This window comes from Anas platyrhynchos, chromosome 2 (genome assembly GCF_047663525.1).
Source record: "Anas platyrhynchos isolate ZD024472 breed Pekin duck chromosome 2, IASCAAS_PekinDuck_T2T, whole genome shotgun sequence".
NCBI lineage: Eukaryota > Metazoa > Chordata > Aves > Anseriformes > Anatidae > Anas > Anas platyrhynchos.
The window spans coordinates 82,698,393-82,716,521 of record NC_092588.1 but is presented as its reverse complement, the minus strand read 5'-3'; the positions used below and the strand labels follow the sequence as shown (position 1 = coordinate 82,716,521).

Genomic DNA, 18,129 nt, shown 5'->3' with positions numbered 1-18,129 from the left:
CTTCACTTTAAGAGTACGCTTTACAGACTTGAAAGTCCTTGGCTGCTGAAGTGCTACTATATTGTTAATGTATTTAAGAGTAAACTTTCAATGCTTCTACCAAATTAAAGTAGAGCTTAACAGCAAAGTTCTACCCTTCATCTTCTACCCATGGTAAAGGGGTTTGTTGCTGTATCAAAGGCTCCTTGTGTGATTGGTTACCTTCATGGATACAAATTGCTGTGTTTCGCATTGAAATATTTCTCTAGTGATTCAGTGCTTAGTCTATTGATCTTATGTTAGATTTGTTCACATTATGACAAACAGCAGGAGCTGATGTTTCACAGCTCACCAGACTCTGCAGCATTTTCAGCTTTGTTGCTAATAATGGTTACGGCTTTTGTGAGTATTATCCATTGGGATTGATGCACGCTTCTTTTTTGATCCTAATTCTGATATTTAGTAGCATTTTGCACCAAGATACTGCAAAGCAAATACAATTTCCTGGAATGCATACGGGCACCTTGAATTCTGAAGGCTTACTGTTAAGTTAGTATTTTAGCTACAGCTCTCTTTGAATTCTACCTGAAGTACATATCCAGTACCAGGTTATTGTGATTCATTATTATTTTTTTAATTAATGCTCCTTTTTATTGGAATAATTTTTCTAAACAGTTTATGTGTGAATTCTTGTCAGTACTTGAAGGCTTTTTGTATTTATTTCTGTAGGTCTTTCATTTCTCCTTGTCATGGCCTTGGGGAAAGGTGACTTGGAATATATAGGAAGGCAGTTTGCTATTTAAGGTTACTTAGCACCGCTGAGTCTGCAGTAGCAAAGTGCTGCAAAAGGCAGATTCAAAACTGAAGATCTTCTGGGGGGGAAGCTGTCAGCTGTTAATTTTACCAATGACTTAATTTATGGTTTAAGTAGCAGTGTTGGTCTGTGTTTGGCCTGAGCTGTGGGAGATGATGCTGGAATAATACTTTTGTTCTTTCTGTTGCCCTACCTGGAGTTGTACCTTCTCGTTTGCACTACTTGGGGTATTCATGGATGTTGGGCACATGTTTATTCTCTAAAACGGATTCCACTCAAGGCTTCATTCTCTTAGGAATCAGTAACTCACCCTTGCATATTTTTGTTTATCCTCTTGAAGATGAGGAGAAAAGAAAGTAGCTTCTACTGTTGTCCTGGCTTTGTTTACATCATGCATGAATATATATAAAAAAAAAATAATAATAAAAAAAAATCAGCCTCATAAAACTTACCTGGTTGTCCGGAGAGGTTGAGGAGTTGGTTCCTAAGTTCTCAAGTATATTTTAAGCATATCTAAAAGTCCTTGATGTTTTATGCACCAGTTAATAGAGTATTGGAGTCACTTTAGTATCTACAAGATAAGAAAGCATGTGTTGCCCCTCAGATAATGCAAGATCTAACAAGAGGTTTACCAAAGCAATGTTTTTCTATAAGTAGGTAGAAAAAACAAATTCCTAGAAAACATTGTATAATAGTCAACACAGTGAGACAAATCCTTTTGTTGCTCTGGTTCTTAGCATTCTTGTGCTTTATCATCTTTAAATAAAGATAGTAAGTAACGATAATCTTCATGTAAGCCAGGTTGTAAAGGGAATAAATGCATTACACAAAATGAGTAAATCCATCTGGGGCAGATATTGTTGTGAGGGCTGTGTGAGAACAGGGGATAAGAGATTTGAATCTTAGACATAATGAAGTAGTTTAGATGACTTCTCTACCTACATTTACATACTACAGTTAAGAAAATACAGGATCTGTTAACACTCTTTTGAGGACAGCACTACAGACATTATTTAATTGAAAATATACTTGAGCCTCCCTTATTCAAGGATTTATTTTTTTCCTGAGGCTGAGGAGAAATATAATTTTTATTAAAACTGCTTATATTGAACATTTGATTAGGAAAAAATAATTTTATAAGTCTTTCACGCTTGACTGTTGTCTCAGATTTTGCAAAACACTGAAAATTCTGAGGGTTAGATGTATACATGAATGGTTAAAATTTCTCTGCTTGCTTTGGATACTGCTTTGTTCATGACTGATTATACTTCAGCCAGTGTTCATATGGCATTAGCCAATCCTGTTATTTAACAGTCATCGCAGTAAAAAGGAAAGTTTATCTAATGTTCTGAAATTCACATTATACTTGTAGTATGTCCATGTGTATAGCTTTTGTTGAGTGGTGTCACCAAAGGGGCTTCTGTGTTAAAAGAAATGTGACTAAAAAGATCCCGATCTGGTGGGAACAATAGGGGATGGGACCAGATACCTTGTAAAGCTTGAGTTTTTTGGGAGGGGCCCAGATATGTAAGTTAGCTTTAGCATCAGTATCACTAATGCATTCATGAATGTTCTTAGCATATGCTTTTAACAGCTACTGAGATCATTGCTATGTGAATAATGGCCAATTAATGAGTTATTTCTGCTTTGCCAGAAAGCCTAGCTTCTGGAAGGAGACCCTATTCATTTTTCCCCATAGTCCCTACAGACTGGAGCACTGGGAGGTAGTAGGGAGCATCTGAGATAACCACTGTTTCTCTACTGTGATTCATTCCCGGAAGCTAACAGAAGTTGCTTGGGAAGAAGTGGGATGGGAAAGGATAGATTCTTTGAGGATTTAATGATGCTAAGCACTTAAATTGGTAAGGAGGAAGTTGTTTGCTTTCACAACTATACAAATCACTCCTTTAAATCTATAAAGATGGGGTTTTATTTGAAGCTCATTAAAGTTAATGAAAAGCATTGGGGGCAGGACCTGCAGTGTGGTTTTGGTGGTATGCTTTTTGTGTGGCTTATGTTTAGGTTTCTTTGAAAACCTCACTGAAGTTTAAACAAAAAGCATTTTTATTTTTTTTTAACAGTCTTGAAGAAAATAGAATTGTGAATAGGCAGTGTACTGGGTCTGGCTGGCTGGAGTTAATTTCTGTCCTAGTAGCTAGTGTTGTGCTTTTTTTGGATTTGTGATGAAAACAAGTGTTAATAATGCACTGTTTTTTCACCTGTTGCTGAACAGTGTGAACAGTGTCTTCAGTGTCAAGGCTTTTCTCACTCTGTATCCAAAGTAAGATGGTTAGGGATAGACAACAGGCTGGAAGGAAATGCAGCCAGGACAATTGATCAAATAGGAAGGACAGCTGATCAAAAAGATATTCCATGCTATATAATGTCATGTGCGGTAGTGAAAACTGACAGAGGTGAGAAGCAGTGTTTTCTATTTGTTGTTGTTTTGTTGTTCATATGATGGGGTTCTGATTTAGAATTAGCTGGCTGGTGGTAAAAAATTGCTCTTCCATCATTTTTCTTTTCTCCCCTACTGCTTTTCTTTATTAAACTGTTTTTATCTTAACTCAGGAGTTTCCTCAGATGCTCTTCTGATTCACTCCCCCATCCCACTGGAGGTCTGGGGGCAGTGAGAGCAGCTGTGTGGTCCTTAGCTGTCTGCTAGGGTTAACCCACAGCAAATGGAAAATCTATCATCTGATTTATGGTACATACATGGGTTGCAGACTTCCTGCTGTCAATTTAAACAATTGACGTTATACAGGTTAATGTGTTCTAATCAGAAAAGTCTATTTTATACCAAGAAAACAAATGGATAGTAACCATATCAAAAGGAGGAAAGCTGGAGGATGGTAGCTAGTGGGTATACTCCTGGGGCCAATGCTGGGTCCATTTCTGTTCTGCAGATTTATTGATGATCTGGATGATGGGGCAGACTGTACCCTTAGAAAGTTTGCAGGTGACCCAAAACTGTGAGAAGTAGCTGATATGGCAGAGGGTTGTGCTGTCATCTAGAAGGACCTTAACAGGACAGAGGGCTGACAGGAGCCTCATGAAATTTAACAAAGAAGTGCAAAGCCCTGCACCTGAGGAGGAATAATCCCATGCACCAATATGTAGTGGGGCCCACCCAGCTGGAAAGCAGCTTCTTGCAGGAAAGAAGTTTAAACGGTATCCTCTATTTCATTTGGCAAGTGTTGCCAGCAGGTCAAGGGAGGTGATTCTTCCCCTCTCTTCATCATTGGTGAAGCCACACCTGGAGTACTGGGTCCAGGTGTGGGCTCCCCAGTACGAGACATACAGATGTACTGGAAATAATCCAATAAAACATCACTGAGACGCTGAAGAGACTGGAACGTCTCTTACAGGAGGGAAGGCTGAGAGCTGGGTCTCTTTAGCCTGGAGAACAGAAGCCTTATGGGGTAACTTCTTCAACATATATAGACATGAAATCTTTCTTCAGCAGCCCCCTGTAAAAGGACAAGAAGCAATGAGCACAAACTAAAATACAGGAGGTGCTGTCTGAACATCAGGAACCACTTCTTTATTGTGACTGTGATTGACCAGTGGCAGATGTTGCCCAGTGAAGTTATAGACTCTCCCTCCTTGGAGATATTCAGAACCTGTCTGGACATTGTCCTGCCTGCTCTGTCATTGTTTCAGCAAGGGATTTGTAGCAGATAACCTCCAGAGGTCCCTTCCCACTTCAACCATTCTGTGAAAGGCAGAAGTGAACTTCAGGCACAAAGACTGGTAATTCAAGGAATGCTTTAACATTTGAAATGCTTCCTTTTGATTTGTCACCTTGAGTGCAGAGACATCTCTTCTACAAGTCTAACTCTGGGCTACATTATCTATAACCAAAATTTAGATGTGCTTTACGTTCAGATTTGTGCTCCCCATTTGGAGGCCTCTTTTTTTAAGCCAATGGTTAGTTCTGGGCATACATGCTTTACTTACTTGCTACCTCAGCATGGGGATGAAACTAAGTGTAATGAAAGGCCTAAAATCACCTTATTTGTTGTCTTCAACAGGAGCCAGCATCCTGAAGTTATGATGATGTTTTGTGCAGCGGCTGTGGAATGGAATTGTGTCCTTGGGGGGTAGGGAGAGACTTGGAGAGAGGAGATGGGGTGTTTGCTTTTTTACAAGATCAGAATTTAAATACAATGATCAACGTTAGCTTTCTAAAATGACAATTCCTGAATATCAGCTTCATAATTGTGATAGTGTAGGTATTTTATTTAAATTACATCTTTATCTTTGCAAATGAGAATGACCAGAGAGGTTATTAGTCTTTAGCACTGCTACTGCACTTCACATGTTTAGAATACTTACAAGCTAATTAAGCTTTTCCAGTCAACTTCTCTTGAACTATTGAGTTATGTAGGCACTTATTATACTGAGTCATAACATAAATTCTTCCCCATAGCTGCATTTTAGATGCAGACAGGAAATATATGGTGAAACAGGAAGGGAAAGTGCTAAAGAAATCTAATCATCTGACTTGAGACAGAGTTGTGAACAGATCTAACAGAAGCTGATCCTAATTCTTGTCTCATGTTATAGTTTTTTTGATTGCTTCTTAAATAATGAATTCATTCTGAAGACAATAAAACTTAGTGTTGTCTGTCTCGATTTGAGAATGGAAACCCTGATTTCCTAGCCTTTGAAATAGGGAATCCTAATTCTAGAGCCTAATCTCTGACACATTCATGATTTTATTCTTGAGAGACTGTTTTATAGATGCTGATGACCCATGACATTTAAACAATCCCACTTCAAAGTGAAGTGCTTTCATAGTAACATGCTTAATTCCAATTAACTGAACTGAAAGAGGTATTATGATTCCTAAGAGCAAGCTAGAGTACAAGTAACTTTGTCATAACTTCATTTTATGTCCATTCATGTTTTTGTAATGTGCTTTGGGTTTGCATAGTTTTTTTCTTAGCGTTACTTTCACTAAATCTTTCAAAACATTGTTTTTTGTCTAATGAAAAGAAGCAGTCTATAATTATTGAGGCAGATGATGTTCCAGACTACCTAAGATTACCTGGTATTTGTACAAAAACAACTTAGGTTATTGTGTAGGCAGCTACTAGCAGAAATATTATTTTGCTACAATTTCAGTAGAGTCTGATGGTTTATGGGATTATGTACTAAAGAAAGTTTTTGGAGTTGCATGAAATCTTCCAAAATATTCAGACCTCAAAGAGAATAAAGGAGCTTTTGTTAAATTCTGGAGACTCATTCTAGATGATGGGAGGATAGATTTAGAAATTCCTAACAAGCCTTTGAATGAACTTCATGGCTTCTTGTGAAAACCCTTGGGGAAACTGATGTCAAGCCCACTGAAATGTTAATTTCCTTGTTTTTGTCTAGTTTGATTTTGACATTCCTTTCTCTACATACCTTACACTTGAATCAATTCTGATGAGTTCAGGTGCAATCAGATCTGACAACATATTGTATTCCTGTAAACCACCACAGTATTTTATATTGCCATTTGTCGCTTGTAAGCCTCTTCCCCAAAGAAAATGTGGCAAGCCTCTAGGGTTCTCCATGTTTTCCATGGTTCTTTTTTTTCCTCACTTTCCTTGATCTTTGGAACTGCTTAGTCTATGTTAATTTTGTAAGATCTTTGTGGATTGAGTTGCCTAATGTAAAGATTGGTGATATTTTATTGTGTACTGACATTTGCATGTCAAAGGCCTCAAAGGTAGCCACATTCCCTGTTCTGTAGTAGCAGAAAAAAGGAGCGTCTCTTGCACTTCTGAGAGTTTAATGGAAGTTAAGTTCAGGAAATCTGTGTTAACCAGTGTATCTACAACTAGAATGGAACTAGAAGGACAATTGAATAAGTAAAATATCATAGGCTGATTTTGATTGATGTGAAGGGGAAAGGTGTCCTCCCTCTGTTACATATATAGCTTGTGAGAAATGCATGAAATTACATTCCAAGTTAATGTTCACACCTAACTGTTATCAGCAAATCATTACAGTCCAAGCATTTTTAATGACCTCTTCATGTACTTATAAAGACTGTGATGAAGCCTGAGATGTCTTGCTATGAAGATTAGATGAAATATTAATGGAAACACATTCGCTGAAGTTATTTGAAAATGACAAATAGAAATGTAAAACATTGAACTACTGAAAACTAACTTTCCCCTGGGGAATGGGACAGAGGGGAGAAGAGCCCAGACCTAAAAATGACATAGAAAAAATATTGCTTTCAATGTAAGTATAAATAAGAACTAGTTTGAACCCTAAAATCTTAATTTTAAAAGTGCTTTCCTTCAGTCACTGTTCTCTCAAGAATTGGTCTTTGCACTTGCAAAAATCTCAAATGCAATATCGTGACATTGTACAGAAAATGGGAAAAAATAATTTGAACTTCCTCCCTCTATTAAAGTATTAACCTAGTTGGCTAACGGCATGGCTTTTGGCCTAGCTTAAGTGATCTAAACTGCTCAACAGCAAAGATGCGTGAAGACATCCAGCTTTAGGAAGATGTGCTTGTTGTGGACTGTATCTGTATGTCTGCAGACTTCCTGAGCTGTGCATGGGGTATTTTGAATGAAATCACAACTCAAGCCTGAAGCTGCATAAATTATTCATTATGCTTTTTTTCAAGATAATCAGTCACTTACTTGGGTTCTGTGAGGAGTGGGGAAAACCTTATTTGGATCAAAAATAAGAATATTCTTCTTTCTAGAGTATAAATTGAAGAAAATGCAAGTAGATCTAGAAATGCTGACTTTTGTTTCTTCTTGAATGTGTATAACTTAGTTTACAGATCAGGAAACAGAAAGTTCCTTCAATGATATTTCATGGAAATTGTAATTAGAGAACCCTTAAAAGGGCTGGGATATCTGAGATCCCAGCTTTTCTCAGCTCCTGTCTGCACTTCCTAATCTGACCACTGCTGATTTGTTTGTACCTGTAGAAACCTGGGGTTTCTATCACCAAGCACATACCCCATTTCTCATTATCCCATACGTGCATCTGATGCTGCCTCCACTTCTCAAAGCCTCTGCTGCAATAGTTGGCCTCATCACTAGACTTCTGTAAAATTTGTAGAATGTTGTAGGAGATATTTGCAAAGAGTAAACATTTGCTTCTATCTATGTATAGCTGTGGTTGTACCATATAAACAGAAGGGAAACAAATCAGCAACAGACACCTGTTCAATGAGACAATTGTTGTCACAGCTGAACCAAGTGAAAGAAAGCTGAAGGCAGGTCAAGAAAAAGTCTGGTACAGCAATTGTGTCTAGCCTCCGTTCTGATGCCTTGAAAACTTGGACCTAGCAAGGGCAATGATGTGCTGCACGGCTGTAGAGCAGCCAGTTCTTGCAGCTGGCTGAGCATCCAGCCCTCATCACCTTCATTACGCCCCAGAAATGTCCAGCTGAGCAGTTGGACTCTTTCCAGTGACAAGGGAAAAGGCTAAATGGTGGAGGCTGTCATGGTTGTTCAAGCTGCAGATGTGGCCTCCTGTGCTGTTCAAAAGGTAAGGGCACCTACCAGAGCATCTAGGCATCTTAAGCTTTTCTCAAGCTTTCCTGTCAAATAGAAGGGCAACAATTTCTACTTAAATTTGTCTCAGTCCTCAGCTTAAGTCTAGGGCTAGGCATCACAGACTGATCAGACCTGTCTTCAGGACAGGTGGACTGCATGTGGTTCTTAGTGCAGATGCACTGAATCCAGGTAAAGAGCTATTTTAGCTGTTAAATGTGGGTCCATGTTTTTTTTTTTGGCTTTGGTGGTTTGCTTTATGTAAAAGGACCTTTTACAGAGAAACTTGCTCTTCAATTGAATTTTCAATTATTTTTAAAAGCAGAAAGTGAACAGAGCTTTACCAGTCTGCACAGTGAGGCTTACATCTGTGTTAACTCATCATTGTTTTTTAAAAGTTTATATTAGTTGAGAGATAAGAATCTTCAGATCTTTATTAAAAAGCAGAAATGTCACAGCCACAACTTCATGGCGGAATGCCCTCTATTGCAGATAAAGATCTATGAATTTCAATCATACTGAGCTATTTTGGATAAGCTGGTAGGTTGCCATCATATCTGTCTGGGGCTAATGTTGGTTTTAAATCAAATCAGAGGAAATTCAAAAACAACCTCACTAATAATAATAATAAAAAAGCCAGGAAACAAAAAAACCCACAACACTTTGTCACTAAGGAAGTAATCAAAGTATATATTACTATGGACACTTCTATAGTCTCCATTATTGTTCTGTGAAATATCTGGTGATAAACAATTTTAGAACAATGCATTCATTAGCACAAAGTGTATTTAATTAAATAAGTGATTCTAATTGCAGTTACAGAGATTAGACTTCATGCATGTTTAATTCAAAATGTAAGGATTTAAAATGCTAATTAGAGATTAGTGAATACTCGTATAGTAGTAATATCCTAGCTAATCTAAGAAATTTATTCAAATCAGATTGACATTCAAAAAAAAAAAAAGGGGGGGGGGGGGGGGAGGGAGAGAGAGGGAGGAATAAAACCAAGAAATAATATTTTTTGCTGCAAAATGAGTTAGCAAGCCAGAAAGCCAGACAACTTCATTTCAACTTTGATTAGATAGCTGTAACGCTCTTGGATTACTTGAAGTTGTAGTTGTATTTTACGGGGTTTATTAGTAAATCTACACAACTCTTCTAAAGGCTATTTATATTTAAATGTAGAACTTCCTGTAAATATTCTTAAAGCATATTAGGGATTAGCTAGTAAATCATTTCACTCAAACATTCTGCATGTAAGCACTTAGCTAAAAACTAGTTGTAGACACCTTTTTTTTTTAAGATGACTCTTAGCAAACAGCTTCCACTGGTGAAAACTGTGCTCATTCAGAGATACCGTCTTTGAGTTTATAAACCATTTCTTGAGCAAATTACTTAAGTAGTCAATATTTTCTTACTAGAAGAGGTGGACAAAACTGTCTATACCTTCATTGCATCATTCATTAGCCCAGTAATTTCGTTTGAAGCTTTCTAAGTGTGTTTCTTCTGTTGTTTATCCTGATTTAGGAATGTCTCTAGTAACAGGAACTGTGCTATTGCCGGCAGTGCAAGCACACAGTCCCTTAAGATGAAATTCCACTTCAATGCAAAAACATGTGTTAAGAGCTGCCTGGTTGAACATATCTAAGAACAACATCTAATACTACAATATCTAATATAGCTGGAGCTCTGTGTGGAAGTTTCTACTTGTCTCTCCTCCTTTGTGCTGAATTTGTTTTTTGAGTAGACCCCTTCATCTTCACACATGCCTTTTTCCTACATGCACAGTAGCCTGATTTAAGGCAAAATTTCTTCTTTTGCTCTGGGATACTTGCACTACAGTTTTTGGTACAGATCCCAGAAATGGTACACCATGGGGGAATTCAGAAGGTCATGCTGTGTTATGAAAAGCAATAATATGAAGACTTATTGCATTATTTTAGCTGCCTCTTGTCTGTACCATGACCAAGTTTTATCTGCTTGTTAAGATTGCTAGAAAATAATCTCTTGCAATTGCTTGTTAATCTAAATAAGTGATCAGAGGCTACTGTGTTCAGAGAACACCCTAGAGATTTACTGCTACCCATAATCTTAGATCAGAATTGGCTAAAGACAGCTTTAAGCCTATTTGTACAAAAACAAACAAACAAAAAAAAAACACTTCTTAAACACTGAGAGCTTAAGGTAACTTATAGAAGGGCAAGACAGTGATTTAACAGGCTATTATGGCATGTTACGATTCTTATTAGATAGCAGGAGCATGTTTTGGTGGCTGTTTGCTATGATATCCAGTGTTGCTTATTAGTTTATCTACCATGAATCTCTTGAATTCCACAGTATGGGCAAGGTCTCTGTTCTAGAACCCTAAACCTTTTCAGTCTTTATTCTGTTAACCTATCTACCTTGCTCATTCAATCCTGCCCCTAAGGGAGTAAAAATCTGTTAACATCTTCAGCATCTTTTACAGTATTTGTATTCTGACCTTAGATTCTGTTCCTGAATTTCAAATGCTCTGGAGGAAAGTCTTACTCTGTACAACAGTCAAACAGTCACTGAAACAAAAACATTTTTTTCACTCCTGTGGCAACACACTGAAGGATTAAAGTATTATAACTGCTTATAGTCCAGCAGTGCACTGTCACTGTCATAATTTGTATAGCTCTGTTAAAAATAAGTTTTAATATACAAGCAGAGTATATGCAATGTAAAGAAACATCAGTATTGTAAATCAACATAATAGTGTATTGAAAATACTTTCAAGGCAAGTTCAAGTCAGTGTAATTAGAGTTCAAATACATGTATAGATATCAGTGTTTGAAGTGGTTGGTAGTGGACTCTGATTCACTTTCACAGTAGTGCTTTTACATCAGGAAGGAGCCTGGGATTTAATCTTTGTAATATCTATTGGAAATACTGATGTATGATTACTGTAATCATTCACTTGGTTATCATTGTTTCATAAAAGTTCAATAGAAAATGCTCCTTAATGCCAGCTGAGTGAATAAAAATTCTTTGTGAGGAACATATGCAAGAGTTAGACCATGTTTCTTCTTTCAGCTGTTACTGAACTTAAACTTTTTCCTGGATCTGTCTAGCCCATCCCTCAGTCAAACTGAATTTCCTAAAGTTCTGTCATGTTGTATAGCTGCTGTAAGAAACATTGAAGTGAGCTGTTGAAATGTGAAGTAAGATTCTCGTGCACCAGTGATGATATGTCCCATACAAACACCCATCGAAAAAGCCTAATTTCATTTATTAAATTAATGATTTTTTCCACACTTCTTAACCATATTTCTAATGGAACTTTTTCTCTTATGTGACCAGATCACTTGGATAACTCCCTAACTAGCCAGTGTGTTCAGCCACAGATCTCTAAATGCTAAACCAGATTAGTGATTACTCTTGAATGCTGGCTTGGCTTTACTGAAAAAGTGATCTATCTCTTCAGACTTCTCCCATTGTCTTGGGTGACACCTGTTAAAACTACTTCATGCTAACACTGAGTGCAGATGTTTTCCTGTTTGGGAAGCAAAAATAACATCTTGAAACACGTCTCTAAAGGTCAGTGTCATCCTTGTGCTTTACAGGATTCTCATTTCATTAAAAGTGGAGAGAGCTTTGTATTCAGAATACCAGCACATGATAATCAATTATGGTAAACCATGTAACAATTTGGGCTGGAGGCGATCCATCAGATACAGTGACAGTAGTGTACTACCTTAGTGTCCTTCAGGCTGTACTGGTATCTTATGTGTTATTTTGTCTGTGCCCTTATATCTAAATATCTTGTAATTCAGAGCCATGACTCCATGGTGAAGGTGTTGCAATTACCTTTTTTCCTTTCCTGGTTTTGGTCTTCAGCACAGGGTTCTGTAGCCTCGAGGCAGTGATGGGCACAGACGCTATGCTGGCTCATCACTTCAGAGGGTGCGAGCTCTGTAAATCGGTGTCCCAAGTCCTAGTTAAGTAAGTTCACAGGAGTTGTTGTTCCCACCAAGCAGGCATGAAAACATTACAGAAATTACTAAGGTGCTACTGCCTTCCTGGGACCCTAAGCACAAGGCTACCTAAGTGGGGGATAGAGCTGCACTTCTGAGTGGCTTGTATTTTCATTATCATTACTTAACATTTGGAGAATTTGAAACTGTCAGGATTCCCATCACCTTCCTAACGGACTCTACTAAGGCAGTGCTCTAGCAAATGTTTAGTTACTATTTAGGTTGTGGACTGAGGTTTATTAAAGTGAAAAATCGTAGTTTGTAGGATAATTGCAAAATTGGATTTATTGAACACTTAACAGTTCTCTGTACCTCATTCTCCATTGACTTCTCTACCAGTTCTACTCTATTTCTCAACAAAATCTTTACTCCCAGTTTTATGACAACATATAATTCAGTTCAGAAGGTCTAAACAAGTCTTGTCTTTTCTGTTGTCAGATGCTAACAAAATAGTGTGGGGTCATAGCTTGGTCAGAACTTTACTAGAATACATTTCTATCCTTTATGATCAACACCCCAAAGGAAACTAAAGGGCTTTTGAGATTAATTTAAATAAAATAAATAAAAAATAAATAAAAAAGTCTTAAAAGAACTATACTTTTCTTAAAATGTAGACAACTTGGTGATTGGGTCAGGTAAAACAGTCTCAGTCTAATAAACATTTTTTGTGCCAACTGTACAGGTGAGCAACTATTTTCAGGCTTGGTTGCAGGCTACGAATTAATTTCTTGATCTGCAGTGATTCCTTTTAGTCCCTAGAGAGTTGTCAGATGCCTCTGAAACCTGATTGTGGATCTCTCTCTACAGTTCCTTTTAGGTAATAGACCCTGCCATCCAAATATCTGAGTGTACATTCTTGTGTTCAACAGAGGGTGTCCTCTCCTTTTTCCAAGGGCCACACTGGTACTCATCTCTCTTTTTAAAGGAGTGAAATAGAAATTGAAGTAAAATAAAATGAACAATACCCTTTGCACCAACCTGAATATTCCTGCCAGTAGAATTACTGTGCTAAAGGAATCAATTTACACCATCAGATAACATACGCCAGGTCCTGTTGTCCTCAGTTGCTTTTAGTATGCTACATGTTTACTGAATGTTTTACAAAACATGGCGGTTTTTAATGTCAAATACTTACAATTCACCTTAGCAACTGAGCTAGTCTTGTACAGAAAGGAAAGAAATGAATGAGTTAATACAACATGTATATAGGCATTACAATGTAAACTGCAGTTCTTATTATATACAGCTTCATTTATAAGTAGATGCGAATGTTGGGATCTGTGATCAAGGCAGAGTCTGGTTTAGTATTTTTCCTTGCCTACAGAAAAATGAAGCTTGATTTAAACTAAATGTTATTTTTAGAATAATGAAGCAGTAACCTTTTATCAAACTGTCTTAATACTGCATGACTTGTAAGAAAATGCTTTTCCTAGCCGATACAGACTTGAATAGTGAGGGAAAAAAAGCAGCCATCAAAGTGAAAAAGACTTAAATTCTTATGACAAACAAATTACTAGCTGGGATTGTACCTTATATGTTGTCAGTAAACTGTTTGCAAAATCTCTTCACTAGCTTTACTAGACACAAGGAGTTAAGGTTAGTGCACCTGAAATTTCCTAACAGCACTGGGAGCTTCAAATCTTCTCTTTGAAGTGTGGGTGGCCATGTTTCATTTGATGTTTCCTGGGTCTGTGTTCTTCAGTAAGAACTTTTTATATTAATTGCTATTCTATTGAAAGAGTGCATTAAAATAATAATAATAATAAAATAATAATAATAAAATAATAAAATAATAATAATAAAAATAATAAAAATAAAAATAAATAATAATAATAATAACAATAACAATAATTAATAATAATAATAATAATAATAATAATAATAATAATAATAATAATAATAATAATAATAATAATAATAATAATAATAATAATAATAATAATAATAATAATAAATCAGAGCTCCATAGAATAGCATTTAAGCTTCTGTGGGAAATTTTAGTGCGGTTGCATAATGTCAGTTGTCCTAGAGCTTTGTCTTGTGACTAGCTGTTAAGACTTAGCTAAGGCTTCTTGCAAAAATGAAAATAAGTTCTGTAAGCAAAGATAGCAATCCTGGAGTAAAACAGTCCTTGGCTTGTGTAAAGCTTTAGACAACAAGGGACATTGTCTTAACAGTCTCAATTAAGAGTTCCTCAGTGTCTTCCAGCAACATTTACAGCTTTTGTTCATGCTACCAGTGCCACAGGATGTTTACCAAATTCATCTCTTGAAACAGAAGTGAGAAAAAGATATACCTGGACTGCAATAGGGAATGCTTCCCAAAAGGTTATTGACATGGAGAAAAAGGAGGCTAGAGAAACCTTGTAACCTGCTATGTAATTGAGTCCATGGTTGTTGATCACTTTTCTTCCCCTCAGTAAAATAAACCAGAGGCAGGCTTTAAAGATATATTAGCTTATTTAACTGCTTGAGAGCATGTAATATCAGAATGAAGGAACATGCTGCTAGAACACCCCAATATTTGCTTGGCTGCTTATGGTAACACCAACACATTGCAAAGAATTTCCACTGTTTTCAGGGTTCCCTCTGTTACTTATGCCACTTCAGAACAGAGTTAAACCATTAAACTGTAAATCTTCATAGAGCTTTAATCTCTTTTCAGTTTAGAAACTTACAGTACTAAGAGCTGGGAGAATATGCAAAATGCAAATGGCATTTCCAGTGTTGGTTGGGAAAAAAATAGAGTGTTTGACTTAAGTTAGCTTATGTTAGTAAGAACTCAGGAGGCTCTATCACTACTGCTTCATTGCTTCATTTAAACTAATGTCAAAGCAGGAATGGGTGTAATTAAGTGACTGTCCTTTTTGCCCTCTACCTGTTCCAGTTTTCACTGGACATTTGCAATGACTGAGTGAAATTGAGTGAAATATTGGACTGCTAAAGGATTCAACTTAGTCTTGCATGATTGAACTCTCTCGTTATCCATTATTATAAGCTTAAACATGTCTTGAGGTAAATATTAATTTAACCCTGTGAACTTAATTCAAAACTCAAAACTAGTGGTTTCATGTTGGTATGAAGGTTTGTAGAACTGTAAAGCAAGAAAACTTACTATATATCTGATTCCTTATTAAAAAGGGATTAAGAGAACAGTTTTTTTTTTTTTTTTTTTTTTTTTTTTTAAATAATCTATACAAATATTTGTCAGTGATACTTTCCATTTAGACTGGTTGGGCTGAGAATTGACTAAAGCACTGCAAACAAGGCAGTATGTGGTGATAAAGCAGTAACATATTATGAAGGGGAGATTTTAAAACTAATTCAGGGACCAGTGTAAATTGCAGTCCAAGACAACTTTATTAGTCAATGCAAAATGTAGTATTGTCCTTTGAGTTTAAATGACAGCACATGGATCTGCAGGTGTTAGTCTACTGGAATATGCCTTGAGGAAAAAAAAAAAAAAAGAGGAAGACTGATTATTTTGCTGATTGTAAAAGGTGAAAACTGAAGTAAGTGAAAATGTCTAATTTTCATTGTTGCACACTCTAGGAAAATTTTTTTAAAGGCAATTGGAAGGAAAAACAAACAAACAAAACAGATGTTGTATGCCCTACCTGTAACTTGTGATCTTTTTCTTTGTAAAAAATTTTGTGAAGGAATTCTGAAAATGCCTCTTCTATCTTAGAAAATAAGTGATGCAAGAAAAACCACCCTTCCCGAAGTTTGATGGATACTCAGAAATCTGTCAGAAACCAGCATGTTATGGATTGAGATAATCCTTGTGATAATTTAAATTGTGTACAGTGCTATGGCCTGTTAAGCAGCTGAAACTGAGATAGAGCTCTGAGTTCTCTGAATTGTTGGGACCATATGAAATCATTAGTGATACGGCTGTTGTTTAGCCATTTTACTCCTTGGGTTCCTTTCTGTTTTAGGGTGCTTTAGGATGAAATATATACTCTAAGCTACAAAACATCTTGATTAGATATGCTAGCATTTTAGGGTGATACAAAATGTAATCATTAGTGGTTTAGTACAGGCTGTGGTACCAATGAAGGTACTCGATAGATGCATCCCTAATCAGCTGCTTTAACAAAATAATGCAAGATTAAACTCTGCCAGTAAGGTTGTGATTTGTGCATGATCACATAATAAAGTGAGCTGTAAAAGCAGAATTTTTAACTTGAAAAAAAACAAAGATATCTTCATGTACAGGAGGTCCCATAGACAGGACTTCAGCATTTGTTTGGTTTGGTATTTATTTAGCAGAAGCACCACCATGTCTTTCAGATGCTATAATAAGGACATTCAGACTCTCCATGTGAAGCATAGTCCATCTTGAGCCAAAAGTCTCTCCAGTAGTCATGTGTGCAATAGCTGATCTGGTTCTGCTGGGAAAGACTATTCTGGTGGGTTAAAAAAAAAAAATCCTTACCCATTTTCTATGATTCAGGGCTGTCACGGCCAACAGGGATCAATCAGGAAGTAGTTGGAAGGGAGGGAGCTGAAGAGCAACTCCATCCATCTGCTTTCCCCCAGAGAATCAGGGAAACAGTATTTTTACTTCTTCAAAGTTGAGATTGAAGTGAGTCTGGCCTGATTTCCAACACAGTTATGGGAAAAACTAGAAAAAATGAGTGCTGGTAGATAAGAATTAGTGGAGACAAATGTAAGGTGTTACAGAAAGATGGTGATGAGAAGGGAGAATGATACGCTTTATCTGCTTTCACCTCTCCCAAAATCAGTAATTTGCAAATAAGAGACTAGCAATGCAATAGCATTCCTTTGTCATAAGCATGACATCCACATCACCCATATCATATCGGCACCTTCTATTTGCACTTTTTTTTTCTTTTCAAAAAAAAAAAAAAAAAAGCAATCCAGATCTGACCAAGTTAGGTTGTATGGGAAGGGAAGAAGCTGAGATGCTGATACTCCCCACTCCAAAAGGAGTGGGAAAAGGAGGTGACTGAGGCAGGAAAGTGGCAGACAGGAAGAAGCACCCACCCCAGCTACAACTACTGCAGTTGTCCCCTTTCATAAGGAAGGATTTTCCAAATTAACTGGGGGATAGTTAACCATTTTTGAAAGTCTTTAACCAGAAGGTGAATTTCTCTTAATCTTATGACTTTCTACCTCATACAGCTTGAAAGCATATGTAACAATGTCCTAATTCATGCATGCTGCCTGCTAATAGGCTTCAAAATCAGCAAGTAATGAACCCTGCTGATTGGAAACATTGAAAAAGGCAAATTATTCTTGGTGCTTGCAGTAATTCTTCAAAAATCTTATTCACCAGGCAGAACTTGTTAGTTTCCTAATTAACATTGCCTTGGCCCTTTTAGAATTGTATTACTTTTCAGATAGGGCCTGATTTTTTTTTTGTGCAAATATGAGTAACTTTCAAATGAAAAGGGGTATAAAGCTTCTGGAAAAAGTATGTATTTTTATTTTTTTTTAAGTAGTGTATATCTTTTTTTTTGGCATAGCTGTCATGGTTACTAGAACTGTCACATGACTATTAGAAGAATGGAAAGGTAGAAGACAAAAAAAAATACTTTTATTACTAGCTAAAGGAAGTTAAGAGCCTTTTATTTTTATGTCAAAAGTTGTCCTCAGACATGAATGGGCCACATCTCTCAGTTGATGGACTCAGCCATTCCTGGCACTTTAAATTGCATTATGGCCAATTAAAAATTCCTTCTGGGGCCAATGCCCTATGTTTGAGGCTCTACTTCTGGCTATTACATTTTCAATGTTAATCTTTATAGAAGCCTACTAATACACTAAAAATACCTCAATTAAATAAGCTTTTT

The 18,129-nt window shown here is 36.7% G+C and overlaps 1 long non-coding RNA gene across 1 annotated transcript in view; it reads left to right on the top strand.

The window, feature by feature from the left end:
• The first annotated feature begins 253 nt into the window (after positions 1 to 253).
• Positions 254 to 18,129, top strand: part of LOC106015948 (uncharacterized) — a 28,698-nt gene continuing 10,822 nt past the window's right edge. Inside the window, exon 1 of the long non-coding RNA XR_011807239.1 lies at positions 254 to 381. This is a non-coding gene — a long non-coding RNA (uncharacterized lncRNA). The remainder of the gene's footprint in view (positions 382 to 18,129) is intronic.